This window comes from Lepidochelys olivacea (genome assembly GCF_965140295.1).
Source record: "Lepidochelys olivacea isolate rLepOli2 genome assembly, chromosome: 2".
Classification (NCBI taxonomy): Eukaryota; Metazoa; Chordata; order Testudines; family Cheloniidae; genus Lepidochelys; species Lepidochelys olivacea.
In genome coordinates, this window is record NC_140412.1 from 40402274 (window position 1) to 40417875 (window position 15602).

Genomic DNA, 15602 nt, shown 5'->3' on the forward strand with positions numbered 1-15602 from the left:
TTTGGAACAAATCGGTGCTATTGGCAATCTCTTCTGAAGAGATGCCTAGAACTGTAACAGCAGGGGATATTGCAGGTCAGGACTTAGGTACATTGGCAGAGTTCTATGGGGAAGCTGACAACACCACCCACCCACACCGGCTCAAGTCAGCTCTATTATTCCATAGACTTTCACCATCAGAAAAACTACATTTACTTACAAATTATAAAAAAATTAGTTTGACACTTGTAAAGAGCATGAGGCGGGGGAGAAATTGAAGTACGATTTTATAAATGAATATTTCCCTACACAGAACTGATACTGAATTCAAAAATTAGATTTGACAAGCATTTTGTTCATTATGCAAGCATTAGCCTAATATGGGGATCATTTCTGTGCATAGCTAACACAGTATTTCTGCCAGAATCCATATTTATACAAAGAAACTATTATGATCCATCAGGCAAAAATACTTCCAAAAAAAAAAAAGGCACTTTTATATTTTCATGATAGATGGACACAGTAGGGCAACTGGATAAATATATATTTTAAGTCCCCTAAATACTTAACCAATTATATTTTCTTGCATTGGCTCTCAAAGACACTTGCATTAAAGATTATTCTTTTGATTATTTTAAGTAAACAGGAAAAAAAACATACCCAGCACTTAATTTACAAAATGACAATAGTCAGAAAATTCAAAATTAAATCTGAAACTCTGTGATTAGTACATTTCATTGTCTAAATATTAGAGCACATTCAGTCAGACTTGTATAATCACTTGCTGCTCAGAGTCCTTTGCAACATACCTGTACCATGGAATAAACTAAAAATTAAATTACACAAGTAATCCCTCTACAGTCAATTAACACAATCACGTGAATGGTAACAGTGAATTCCAAATGAACCTATTAGGGCTTTCACACAATGACAACTCATGTAAGGGTTGCAGTATTGGGGAAAACTTTGGGAGTATTATTTAAATTAGGAGCTATGGGGAAAAGTGGAGAGTACCAAAGTACCTTATTTCAGAGTGGTAGCCGTGTTAGTCTATATCAGCAAAAAAAACCGAGGAGTACTTGTGGCACCTTAGAGACTAACAAATTTATTTGGGCATAAGCTTTCGTGGGCTAGAACCCACTTCATCAGATGCATGGAGTGGAAAATACAGTAGCAGGTATAAATACACAGCACATGAAAAGATGGGAGTTGCCATATCCAGTGGAAGGTCAGTCTAACAAGACAATTCAATTAACAGTAGGATACCAAGGGAGGAAAAATCACTTTTGTAGTGGTAACGAGAGTGGCCCATTTCAAACAGTTGACAAGAAGGTGTGAGTAACAGTAGGGGGTTATTAGTATGGGGGAAATTAGGTTTTGTAATGACCTAACCACTCCCAGTCTTTATTCACGCCTAATTTGATGGTGTCCAGTTTGCAAATTAATTCCAGTGCAGTTTCACATTGGAGTCTGTTTTTGAAGTATTTTTTGTTGAAGAATTGCCACTATTAGATCTGTTATTGAGTGACCAGGGAGATTGAAGTGTTCTCCTACTGGTTTTTTAATGTTCTGATGTCAGATTTGTGTCCATTTATTCTTTTGCGTAGTCCTTTATGTAAAGCAATTAAATTTGCTAAGGACAGCTTATGTACAAATGAAGTTAAGAATCACAGAATCATAGATTTTAAGGTCAGAAGGGACCATTATGATATAATATAGGTATAGATATATAGAGAGAGATATAGAGAGAGCAAAAATTATAATATCACAGAATAAACTGTAGTGGGTCAAATAATTAGTACTTCTAGTCAAGTAGACACCAATACATGATATGAATATAGAAATTGCTTTTGTGATAAATAGGGTAGCTCCATTTTATGGACATCCACAGCCAGTTAGCTATAAAACCCCTGTTAGTAGCTGTTCTCTACTTGGTTTACCTGTAAAGGGTTAAAAAAGCCCATAGGTAAAAGGAAGGGAGTGGGCACCCGACCAAAAGAGCCAATAGGAGGGCTAGAACATTTTAAAATTGGGGAAAAACTTTCCCTTTCTCTGTCTGTCTGTTGTTCTCCAAAGAGAGGAGACACAGAGCAGCAATGCTGTAAGAAGCTTTAAACCAGGTATGAAAAATCATCAAATCATACCTTGAACCTACTTATCTGAAAACCCAGATATGTAAGTAGATCAGGGAATGCGTAGGAAGATGTGATTAGGTTTATCTCTTTTATTTCTGTATGGCTTGTGAACTCCTCTGTGCTAACCCCAGGTGCTTTTGTTTTGCTTGTAACCTTTAAGCTGGACCTCAAGAAAACCATTCTTGATTCTTAATTATTATATTTCCTCTTTTTAAATTTAGCAATAGCCTAAGTATTTCTTTCTTTTTGTTTTTAATAAAATTTACCTTTTTTAAGAACAGGATTTTTTTGTGTGTGTGTTCTAAGAGGTTTTGTGCATATGTGGTTTAATTAGCTGGTGGCAACAGCTGATTTCCTTTGTTTTCTTCCTCAGCTCTTCCCTGGTGGGGGGTGGGGAAAGGGCTTGAGGGTACCCCACAGAAAGGAATTCCCAAGTGCTCCTTCCTGGGTTCTCAAAAGGGTGTGTCTGTTTTTTGCACTTGGGTGGTGGCAGCATCTACCCATCCAAGATCAGAGAGAAGCTGTAACCTTGGGAGTTTAATTCCAGTCTGGAGTGGCCAGTATTAATTTTTAGAATCCTTATGGGCCCCACCTTCTGCACTCAAAGTGCCAGAGTGGGAAATCAGCCTTGACAGCTATCTATCTATCTTAGGTACTTATGTGGCTCCCACTGTACTATCTAAGTGCCTCACAATCTTGTAACATGCATCCCACAAGATCTTTGTGAGGTAGGGAAGTACTCATATTTCCATTTTAAAGATGGTGAATTGGGGCATAGAGAGACTGAGTGACTCATCCAATATTATATAGGAAGCCTGGGGAAGAGCTAATAACTTAAACTAGGTCCCCCAAGTCCCAATCACCCTAGCCACTGGACCATCCTTCCTCTGCAATATTAGATCAAATTAGTGGTCCATCTGGTCCAGTACCAATCTCTTCAGAGAAAAGTTCAAGAAAACCTATAGCAGACAATGATGACACCACCTCTGTCACAATCTGGCCCCATCCTGCTCTCTGGACGGACCCCAGTCTGTTGTGACTGAATCCAACCACTAAGCCCCATGTGCTTCTAAATCGTTTTGGGTCTGGATAATGACTGATCACTGATCCTGGCTCTGGGTCTCCCTAGCTCTGGGTTTTTCCCAGAGGCAGATTCTGTGTCTGACAACCTTCTTGGGCAGTGGGACCCTACAATCTAGCCACCAAGACCACAGAACCAGTGCCAAAAGCTTCCCAAGTGCCCAGATGCTTGGACCCATTCCCCCACCCCTACCCCCAGGAGTTTGTCTGGCTGTGGGAGCTCTGGTTTCTTAGTGCCACAGTCACTGGGTGAGCCATGCCTTACACACTGTTTAATCCGATGAGTGCCAGGTCTGGCTTTCTACACCTCACTCTGAATTGAACCACATGGTCTAACCACGCTTAGATTGGATCTCTGGGCTGCAGTCCCCTGTTTACCAACCATGTTAATCTGACAGGTCTGGCACCTGTAAACCTTCGTTCTCCAGGCACTTGTGGCAGCAGCTGATTACAGTGACTCAAAAACAGCATCACTAAATAAAAGTAGCATTTAATTGCCAAAGGAAACATAGCATTTAGGAAAATGGATTAACACAACAAAAAGTCCTATATGCCCATTTCCTTACCTAAACTTAACATTTGGGTTGGGAGACCCACCCCGTTTGCTACAGTCCCTGTGTCTCTCTTTGTCTGTGAGTATCAGGCCAAGTCTACACTTACAGCAGAGTACAGGCACTACACATGTAGGCAGGCTGTTTCCACACTTGTCACAGTGATGTTCAGCTACACACCTCAGGGAAAGGCTCTGGTAGCTCCCCACTGCCAGAGCCTTTCACTATGGTGAAGAAAAGCTTTGGTTGGGGGTGGCAGTGGGATGCTACACTGCTAACAATAGCAACGTTGACATGGGAGGCACTGCTTGGGCATGTAGAGAGCTGTCTCAGGTATACATCCTAAGGGTTCAAGCATGTAGGGCACTCTTGTGTAGTTTACTCACCTAAGCAGTGTCTTACTGTCTACACTACTATTTATACCCATGCTAGTTGCATGTATAGTGTCTGTACTCTACACATCACTGTAAGTGATGAGAGGAAAGTGATCAGGAACAGCCAGCATGGATTCACCAAGGGAAGGTCATGCCTGACTAATCTAATCGCCTTTTATGATGAGATTACTGGTTGTGTGGATGAAGGGAAAGCAGTGGATGTATTGTTTCTTGACTTTAGCAAAGCTTTTGACACAGTCTCCCACAGTATTCTTGTCAGCAAGTTAAGGAAGTATGGGCTGGATGAATGCACTACAAGGTGGGTAGAAAGCTGGCTAGATTGTTGGGCTCAACGGGTAGTGATCAATGGCTCCATATCTAGTTGGCAGCCGGTATCAAGTGGAGTACCCCAAGGGTCGGTCCTGGGGCCGGTTTTGTTCAATATCTTCATAAATGATCTGGAGGATGGTGTGGATTGCACTCTCAGCAAATTTGCGGATGATACTAAACTGGGAGGAGTGGTAGATACGCTGGAGGGCAGGGATAGGATACAGAAAGACCTAGACAAATGGGAGGATTGGGCCAAAAGAAATCTGATGAGGTTCAATAAGGATAAGTGCAGGGTCCTGCACTTAGGACGGAAGAACCCAATGCACAGCTACAGACTAGGGACCGAATGGCTAGGCAGCAGTTCTGCGGAAAAGGACCTAGGGGTGACAGTGGACGAGAAGCTGGATATGAGTCAGCAGTGTGCCCTTGTTGCCAAGAAGGCCAATGGCATTTTGGGATGTATAAGTAGGGGCATAGCGAGCAGATCGAGGGACATGATCGTTCCCCTCTATTCGACATTGGTGAGGCCTCATCTGGAGTACTGTGTCCAGTTTTGGGCCCCACACTACAAGAAGGATGTGGAGAAATTGGAGAGAGTCCAGCGAAGGGCAACAAAAATGATTAGGGGACTGGAACACATGAGTTATGAGGAGAGGCTGAGGGAGCTGGGATTGTTTAGCCTGCAGAAGAGAAGAATGAGGGGGGATTTGATAGCTGCTTTCAACTACCTGAAAGGGGGTTCCAAAGAGGATGGCTCTAGACTGTTCTCAATGGTACCAGATGACAGAACGAGGAGTAATGGTTTCAAGTTGCAGTGGGGGAGGTTTAGATTGGATATTAGGAAAAACTTTTTCACTAAGAGGGTGGTGAAACACTGGAATGAGTTACCTAGGGAGGTGGTAGAATCTCCTTCCTTAGAGGTTTTTAAGGTCAGGCTTGACAAAGCCCTGGCTGGGATGATTTAACTGGGAATTGGTCCTGCTTTGAGCAGGGGGTTGGACTAGATGACCTTCTGGGGTCCCTTCCAACCCTGATAGTCTATGATTCTATGATTCTAAGTGTATACTAGCCTCAGTCAGTTTGGGTGTCCGCCTCAGATTGATAACAACCAACTCCCTCATCCTTGTTCCTGAGGCTAGCATCTTTCAGGTTTAGGATCCCTTTGATCCTAGATTTTAGTCTGGGAAGAATACGTTACCTGACTAGCTAGAGCTAGTCAGGAGTTATCTTCAAATCAGAAGCTTCTCATATTTTTTCCCCAGTGAGCCTTATCTTAGTCATTGTCTAGTCTTTCCTGACAGTTTCACCTTTAGCAGCCTCCTTTGATTTAACGCTTTGCAGTCAGGCAGGTTAATATCAAACTGAGAACCAGAAGACATATGATATTTATAAAAAATATTCTACAGCTCCCACATTCTCCACACCTTGATACTTCCTTCAGGGAGAACATGGCAATAAAGCAATAATACAAGCTTAGCAGAAGAATTTCTTAACCACAAACACTTTTTAAAAGCACAAGAGTTACAAATCCATAGAAAACAACAAACAATCCTGATAGCAATCCCCATGGTCTGATCTCACCTCATCTGAGAGGCCTGGTTCTAATCAGCATCCTTAGGTAAGGCAGAGTGTCTCTTGTCTTTGCTTCTTTCCACTCTGTAACCTTTACAGCCCACTCTCCTCTAGAATACGGACTAAAACCCAGAATTCTTAAAACCCCAAATGTCTCTGCCATTTAGCAAATACCTGTGAAACCCACTTTGACAGTGTGTATCCTAACTCCCTAGTGTCTGGTCCACAAAGAGAGAGCCTACTACATATAACAGTTACTCGGTCAGCTCAAGTGGTAAAGGTCTGCATGTAGGTCTAAAGGTTCTAAGCTTCTTGATGACCAATGTGAGCCAGTAATTTCTATTTTTTCAGGTTTTTTTTTTTAACATTAAAAAAACCTTACATTAAAAGAACTATAAGCAGTGGTGAGCTGGAGCCGGTTCCCACCGGTTCACTAGAACCGGTTGTTAAATTTAGAAGCCCTTTTAGAACCTTTGTTCCGCGAGGAACAACCGGCTCTAAAAGGGCTTCTAAATTTAACCGGCCAAAAGTGGCGCCTTAGGCGCCGACTCCATGGGTGCTCCATGCAGAGCACCCACCAGCAGCTCCCCACCCCGCCCCTGGCCCCAGCTCACCTCACCTCCGCCTCCTCCCCTGAACGTGCCACCCCGCCCTGCTTCTCTGCCCCCCGCAGGCTTCCCGCGAGTCAGCTGTTTGCGCCAGAAGCTGGGGCGGGCTGAGAAGCAGGCAGCGGCTTCGCACTCAGGCCCAGGGAGGCAGAGATGAGCTGGGGCGGGGGGCGCGAGGAGGGCCACCCGTGCCGCAGCAGGTAACCCTGGCGGGGGGGGCACTCAGGGGAACCGCTCCCGCCCCAGCTCGCCTCCGCCACCCTCGGCCTGAGTGTGAAGCCACCGCTGCCTGCTTCTCAGCCCTCCCAGGCTTCCCGCCAAACAGCTGATTCGCGGGAAGCCCGGGGAGGGGGCGGAGAAGCAGAGTGGGGCGGTGCGTTCAGGGGAGGAGGCGGAGAAGCAGAGCAGAAGTGATCTGGGGCTGGGCGCAGGGTGGGGAGCTGCTGGTGGGTGCTCTGCACCCATCAAATTTTTCCTGTGGGTGCTCTAACCCCGGAGCACCCAGGGAGTCTGAGCCTAAGGCACCACTTTTGATGTGATCAGTGGTGGGAGTGGCCGCTTCCCCTGCTCCACCCCTAGCTATGCTCCTCTGCCCCTAGGAGCCAGAGGGAGCTGCCGGACGCTTCCTGGGAGCTGCCCCAGGTAAGCACCACCGGGACTCCCCACCTCGCCCCCCAGCAGGTTCCTCTGGCTCTTGGGGGGGGGGAGGATGGCACCCACTACAGTGGCCCACAAGACCCTCCTGCCCAGTTCTGGGGGCAGTCAGGGGACAGGGGTGGATGGGACAGGAGTCCTGGCGGGGGGGCATCAAGGAACGCGGGGGGTTGGATAGGGCAGGAGTCCCGGGGGGCAGGGGTGGGCAACAACCCCCTCATGGGGTGAGGAGGGAACCAGTTGTTAAGTTTTTGGCAGCTCATCACTGACTATAAGGTTGCAAAGTCAAGCACTCAAAAGTTAGGAATACAGGGATTCAGGTTGCCTGTGCAACCTTAAACTAGCCCTCTTATGCATAAACAGTATTTAATTACACAATCTCATATTTTTTTCCACAGAACATCTGGCATTTCCTAATTTTAGTGCTTGACTTTGCAACCATAATGTTTTAAGTGTAATGTATTTGTACATGCTTGTACACAATTATGTACACCCATGCATAAACACAAATAATTTAGCACTGTAAATAATTCTATCAAATTTAACTGTAGATATATTCATTTCATTACCAATGTCTAATGCTTTTCAAAAAAGTTAGCAAGCGTTCCATTGTTTTTGTTTTATACGAAACAATCAAAAGAAGGTCTGATCAGTTTTGGGCCTTTATAATTCTGAGTCCTTCAGAAAAATAATCCTAGCACTTGCAAATGTCATTACATGCATTTCTTCAAATGACCTTTTATGTCCTTTTCTGGATGTTTTTAATCTCAGTTATACATTTTTGAAGATAAGGCAAAGAAAAAGATAGACACCATACTCCAACTCACACTGATTTGTTCAATAGTCAAGAGGCTAAATTCATTCCTGTAACATCACTCAAACTCAGTTACACAAGGGATGACTCTGGTATGTTATATTTTCTACCATCACTTTCTAACCTTTTTTAATGCTTCTAAATCATTTTTAGAAATATGCTGTGCAGTGGGCAGCTGTCCTCACTGACCTATCCAAAATAAACTTTACTGGTCAAATCCTGCTTCTTTTTCTCATGTGACAAGCCTTATTAATATCATTCCTTCTTGCCAAGGATTTCTTTTTTTAAGTTATTATTTCCCAATCTATTAAACCACTTCTTCAATGATAATATACTGTGTTTGTAAAATCAAAGTCCTTATAGCTGTAGTAAAAAGAAAAGGAATACTTGTGGCACCTTAGAGACTAACCAATTTATTTGAGCATGAGCTTTCGTGAGCTACAGCTCACTTCATCGGATGCATGCCGTGGAAACTGTAGCAGACTTTATATATACACAGAGAATATGAAAAAATACCTCCTCCCACCCCACTGTCCAGCTGGTAATAGCTTATCTAAAAGTGATCATCAGGTGGGCCATTTCCAGCACAAATCCAGGTTTTCTCACCCTCCACCCCCCCACACAAATTCACTCTCCTGCTGGTGATAGCCCATCCAAAGTGACAACTCTTTACACAATGTGCATGATAATCAAGTTGGGCCATTTCCTGCACAAATCCAGGTTCTCTCACCCCCTCACCCCCCTCCCAAAAACCACACACACAAACTCACTGTCCTGCTGGTAATAGCTCATCCAAAGTGACCATTCTCCCTACAATGTGCATAATTAAGGTGGGCCATTTCCAGCACAAATCCAGGTTTTCTCACATCCCCCCCACCCCCATACACACACAAACTCACTCTCCTGCTGGTAAAACCCCTTCAAAACTGACCACTCTCCAAGTTTAAATCCAAGTTAAACCAGAACATCTCGGGGGGGGGGGGGGGGGGGGCTAGGAAAAAACAAGAGGAAATAGGCTACCTTGCATAATGACTTAGCCACTCCCAGTCTCTATTTAAGCCTAAATTAATAGTATCCAATTTGCAAATGAATTCCAATTCAGCAGTTTCTCGCTGGAGTCTGGATTTGAACGCATCATTAAGGATCTACAACCTATCCTAAAGGATGACCCAACACTCTCACAAATCTTGGGAGACAGGCCAGTCCTTGCCTACAGACAGCCCCCCAACCTGAAGCAAATACTCACCAACAACCACATACCACACAACAGAACCACTAACCCAGGAACTTATCCTTGCAACAAAGCCCATTGCCAATTGTGCCCACATATCTATTCAGGGGACACCATCACAGGGCCTAATAACATCAGCCACACTATCAGAGGCTCGTATACCTGCACATCCACCAATGTGATATATGCCATCATGTGCCAGCAATGCCCCTCTGCCATGTACATTGGTCAAACTGGACAGTCTCTACGTAAAAGAATAAACGGACACAAATCAGATGTCAAGAATTATAACATTCATAAACCAGTCGGAGAACACTTCAATCTCTCTGGTCACGCAATCACAGACATGAAGGTTGCTATCTTAAAACAAAAAAACTTCAAATCCAGACTCCAGCGAGAAACTGCTGAATTGGAATTCATTTGCAAATTGGATACAATTAACTTAGGCTTGAATAGAGACCGGGAGTAGCTAAGTCATTATGCAAGGTAGCCTATTTCCTCTTGTTTTTTCCTACCCCCCTCCCAGATGTTCTGGTTTAACTTGGATTTAAACTTGGAGAGTGGTCAGTTTTGAAGGGGTTTTACCAGCAGGAGAGTGAGTTTGTGTGTGTATGGGGGTGGGGGGGATGTGAGAAAACCTGGATTTGTGCTGGAAATGGCCCACCTTAATTATGCACATTGTAGGGAGAATGGTCACTTTGGATGAGCTATTACCAGCAGGATAGTGAGTTTGTGTGTGTGGTTTTTGGGAGGGGGGTGAGGGGGTGAGAGAACCTGGATTTGTGCAGGAAATGGCCCAACTTGATTATCATGCACATTGTGTAAAGAGTTGTCACTTTGGATGGGCTATCACCAGCAGGAGAGTGAATTTGTGTGGGGGGGGTGGAGAGTGAGAAAACCTGGATTTGTGCTGGAATTGGCCCACCTGATGATCACTTTAGATAAGCTATTACCAGCTGGACAGTGGGGTGGGAGGAGGTATTTTTTCATATTCTCTGTGTATATATAAAGTCTGCTACAGTTTCCACGGCATGCATCCGATGAAGTGAGCTGTAGCTCACGAAAGCTCATGCTCAAATAAATTGGTTAGTCTCTAAGGTGCCACAAGTACTCCTTTTCTTTTTGCGAATACAGACTAACACGGCTGTTACTCTGATAGCTGTAGTAGAAATCTTTGTGATATGCCTTGTTTCCCCTCAATAAAAATATATTTAAAACATTAAGTAATAGAGGTTGGGAAGTAGCATATAGAAAAAGATTATAAAAATATGCTCCAAATAATATTTGTGAAGAGGTAACATCTGCACATCAAAATACTAATTCATAGTCACTAACTCACAAATATATAAACACTACCAGTGTTTTAACTGGACTAGTGATGGTGAACTCAATGTTAAGAATTCAAAGAGGTAACCATATCTACTACTGTGTACTAATAATGGCCAAATTCAATTTCCCCAAACCAAACTGCTGGAAAAGCACATTTGGAGAAAATTCCTTAATATCAAAATAATTGTTTTGTATAATGGCTTATTCTGGAGCATACAAGAATAGGAGGCTACTGGTGATTTAGTTTTCAATTACACACAGGTTTTGGTTCACGAAGTAAGTGTGGTTGAGCCACTAATTAACATTTTCTACAAAATAACTGTGGCATTCTTGCCAGAGAGATCATACTTAGAGGTATAAGACATAAATTTCAAGAAGGGTGTTTTAAAAGTGAGGACGTTAGATGAAACGGCTTGAAAGGCAAGTTAAAATGCACATATGTAAGAAGTTCAGCTACTAAACTAAATATGTATCACTAAAACACCTGATATACTGAACAGCTAAAGGGTGGTATGTATGGTGTCCATCTTTAAAGAAGAAGTTAAGGTTAATTCAGTGAACTATAACACCAATAAGCGCAAACCTGAAAGAAAATACTGAGCATTCAAAGTAGCCAAAATTAACTTCCCTCAACTTAGACAGCACTGGGCAAGTTCAGGTGATTGATGACAAGATGCAAAACCTCTAAGTCACCAGTTTAGCTCAGCTTGGTAATAAAAAAAACAAAATTGTTTGCATTGCTCCTCAAGACACTCAGTTTGCTCCTCCTTCATCCTCATTTTCCTTGGTCTTTTTGCCAAAGAAAATCAGTCCCTCCTCCTCAGCATCTTGTTCTCCCTTAGTTTCTATGGCTGTGTTTTGTTTCTGTAAGACTCTTTCACCATGTCCTTTGGCAGTTCCTCCTGCCCTCCCCTGAGAATTCTTTGAGTCTCTGCCAGTGTCCCTCAAAGAAAAACCATACACATCATTCCCAGGTGACCTCACCTGCTCATAACTAGCAGCTGTATGCAGATATTTCAGGCTGTATATATCTAACACACTCTCTCACACACACACACACAATTTTTCATGAACCAAAAAGGCAGTTTTGGGGAGGAGAGCAGGATGTGATGCCATCATATGCCAAATACTTCCTGTGTCTTACACATGACATTCACCCACCTTGTCTCTCTAAACGGAAGTTGGTAAAATAAAAGATATTACCTCACCCACCTTGTCTCTCATATGCTGGGACCAACAAAGCTACAACTACACTGCACTGCACATGACATTTTAATGGCTAGTATCAACCAAACAATGCTCTGTAAGATTTGAGAAATATTTCAGTGTACGTCTGAAGAAAAAACACAAATTTTGAAACCATTGCAAAAACAATATTGCCAACACTACAAAAGTTTGATGTTTCCTACCCATTGTATGTTTAGATTTATTCAAGACTATGCTGCATACATGAACAAAGTCTGAAACCTCTTCTGCTTAAACTTGTAAACTTGTGCATCAAGCTAATTTCCTGCTTAAACTTGTTTGGGGACATTTGGATATAGAACTTTAATCACAACTTATTTTGTTCTACCTCGTTTAAAAAAGGGGGGGGGAATAAAAGAGATCATTTATAAACTATGAGTGTAAGGAAAACCTAATACAAGCCTCAAATCAGATCTTTTTACATAGTACACACACTGAATGCGTTGAAAACTGGGTAATATCTCAGTCTCAAAATGTAATTGTAAATGGGAAATCATAATCAAGTGTGTGTATTTCTACTGGAGTCCCACAGGAATTGGTTCTTGACCCTATTCTGTTTAACAATTTTATTAATCACCTGCAGAAAGCACAAAATCATCACTAATAAAATTTGAAGATGACAAAACATTTGTGGGGGGGTCAGGGGAGTAGTAAATAATGAAGACAGGTTACTAACAGAGTGATCTGAACCTCTTGGTAAACAGAGAACAGCAAACAGCATGCGTTTTAAAAAGGACAAATGTGAAGGTATACACTGAGGAGCAACGAATGGAGGCCCTACGTACAAGATGGGAGAGCTCTTTCCTGGGAAGCAATGGCTCTGAAAAAGACTTGTGGGTTGTGACTCTGGCAGACCAGATGCCTACTCTTGCCAAGGCTTTAGACTTCAACTAAACAGTGACAAATTCACTGCTGGAAACCAGTCTGTTTCACCTGTGTGTTAGTATTGTTAAGATGAGTATTGGACTTATAACAATGTGTTTAGACTTTATGAAATGTTTGTGAATTGCTGCATGCATTAATCTCATTTATATCTTTAACCCAAGCTATAAGGTAGTATTTATGTTTTTGCTTTGTAACTGTAAAAAATGTTTGCTCTGAAGCTGTGAACCCAGATGGAGGAATCTTCTCCTGCCCATCAAGAAGGGCATTGTGGGACATCACAATACAAAGATTTTGCTAACTACCCCTTACGCCCATGGAGAGGCTACATGCGAAAGGGTTCGTCACATCAGCCTGAATTCTGGAAGGAGGAAATAAAATTAGCTGACAAGAAAAAAATTGTCAGTCATCTCTTTTGCAGTTTGAACTTTCACAGGACAGGATACATGAAACAGGAATCCCTGGGTCAACCTGGGTTAGCCCTAAAAGACATTCAGAGCCAACAGATCACTACAACTCTGTCACCTTTTGGAACAGTAGAATGTGACTCATTTGTGTATATAGGCTTCCTGCTTTAAGCTTGTAATAACTCTCATTTCTTTTCTTAGTAAATCTTTAGATAGCTTACTATAGGATTGGCTACTAGTGTTGTCTTTGGTATGAGATCTAATGTATAAATTGATCTCGGGTAAGGGGTTGATCTCTTGGGACTGGGAGCAACCTCAATATTTTGTGATCTTTAGTGTACAGCAACCATCTAACACTAAGTCCAGTTTGCCTGGATGGCAAGATAGACTGGAATCCTCAAGGGGACAGACTCTGATTCCATGGTAAAACTGTTATAGTGCTTTAGGAGTTCACACTTGTTACTGGGTTGGTGAAATTTAACTTTAGAACATATAGCCAGTTTGGGGTCTCTGCCCTGTTTCTTGGTAGTCTGCCCTGAGTTTGGCATTCACGGTTCTGAGCCATTCCAGACAGCGTGACAGGGGTCATGATGGATAATTAGCTGCACACAAGCTTCTAGTGCAATGCTATGGCCCAAAGAGCTAATGCAATCTTTGGATTCATAAACGAGAATCTCCAGGAGCAGGGAAATTATTGTACCTCAGTATATGGCACTGGTACAACCACTACTAGACTATTGTGTCCAGTTCTGATGTCCACATTTCAGTAAGGATGCAAATTGGAGAGTGTTGAGAGAAGAGGCATGAGAATGATTAAAGGATATACATACAGTATAGTGATAGACTCAAGGAACATATCTATTTAGCTTGACAAAAAGAAGGTTATGATGCAACTTGATCACAGTTTATAAGTACCTACATAGGTAACAAATATTTGATAATGAACTCTTCAAGCTAGCAGACACGATATACCAAGATCCAATGGCTGGAAGTTGAGGTAGATAAATTCAGACTGGAAATAAGGCATACATTTTTAACAGTGAGGATAATTAATCACTTGAACAACTTACCAGTGGTTATAGCGGATTCTCCATCACTGGCAATTTTTAAATCAAGACTGGATTTTTTCTAAAAGATATGCACTAGTTCAAACAGGAATTAATTCAGGGAAGTTCTATGACCTGTATTATATAGGAAGTCAGACTAGATAATCACACTGGTTCCTTCTGGCCTTGGAGTCTATGTAGCAGCATTACCTCCCTTGGTGTTAATCACAAGGTAGAATACTTGGTGTCTCCTGTTTTCCACTACACATAACATTTGTATGAGTACATTGCCTTTTTCAAAGGAAACAGTGCTGCTTGTACCAAAGCTGCAACTTTGTCCTCAAATGTGCCATTAAGGTGGTAGTACAATATGCCAGTTATATACAGGGTTGTCCTTTGATTCTTGGAATCTTTGCATGTAAACTACAGGGAAAAAATGTGAGGAGAAAATATGTTGCTCTCTAGAACTCTATGTTCCAACAGAATTGCTCTGAGATTCACTTCACTCCATTGTTCAACATCAAGAAATTCAATGAAAGTAAGAGAGAGCAATCATGCTCATGTTTTTTTTCCCATCACAGCGGACAAATTTCTTTACCTAATTTCTTTCTTACCTCAGCAATATGGCAACCATAGACTATAGGGAGATAGTCAGTATACATAACTACTAACATGAAGTGTGATCCAAGCAGATTTTACATTTGCTTCAGGTAAGAATGCAGAGATAGATTATCCTTTTCTGGTTGTATTCCTTTGTAGAAGATACCTGCTTTTCTGTGGAGCAAATTTCAGCAAAATCAAACTCTTCTCTCAGTATGTCACGTGTAAGCTTTTCAGTTTTAGATGAACTGGAATATTTCACATAGTGTAAAATGTGCCACCACCAGATACGTGAAATGTTCTTCTTCTATATTACAGAACTGGAAAACTGGCTGAAAGATTTCCCAAAGCTGTGCCTTGATATTTTACACTCCCTATATGATACAATAACTCACTTTAATGTTCATTCTATTAGTCTCCAGAAGTGCACAGAGCTGTTTTTTTCCAGGGATATGTACAGGAAGGTCTCAAGGAGACATGTTACGTAGAGCTCCTGGGGAACACAGCAGCTGTGTTACCCCTTAGAATGGTGTAGCAAGGTTTCCATTGGTAAGGCAGCATTATTCATTGGGGCCAAGGCCTGGCCTCCTCACATTCCTTCTGTGTACTCCTTAAATTTGAAGGAGTACAAAGGTTGCAACCTCCTCGTTCCATATGTCATCAGCAGGACAAGCCACAATCTGGTACTTTATGGCTCAATTAAAGACTTCAATCACTAAGGCTGTCAATCTGATGCTTATTGTGAGCCCTAACTTAACCTAAGAA

General features: G+C 42.3%; 1 protein-coding gene across 1 annotated transcript in view; it reads right to left on the reverse strand.

Moving 5' to 3' along the window:
• Positions 1-15602, reverse strand: part of VPS13B (vacuolar protein sorting 13 homolog B) — a 928263-nt gene that overhangs the window by 593002 nt on the left and 319659 nt on the right. The gene's annotated exons all lie outside the window — the stretch shown is intronic.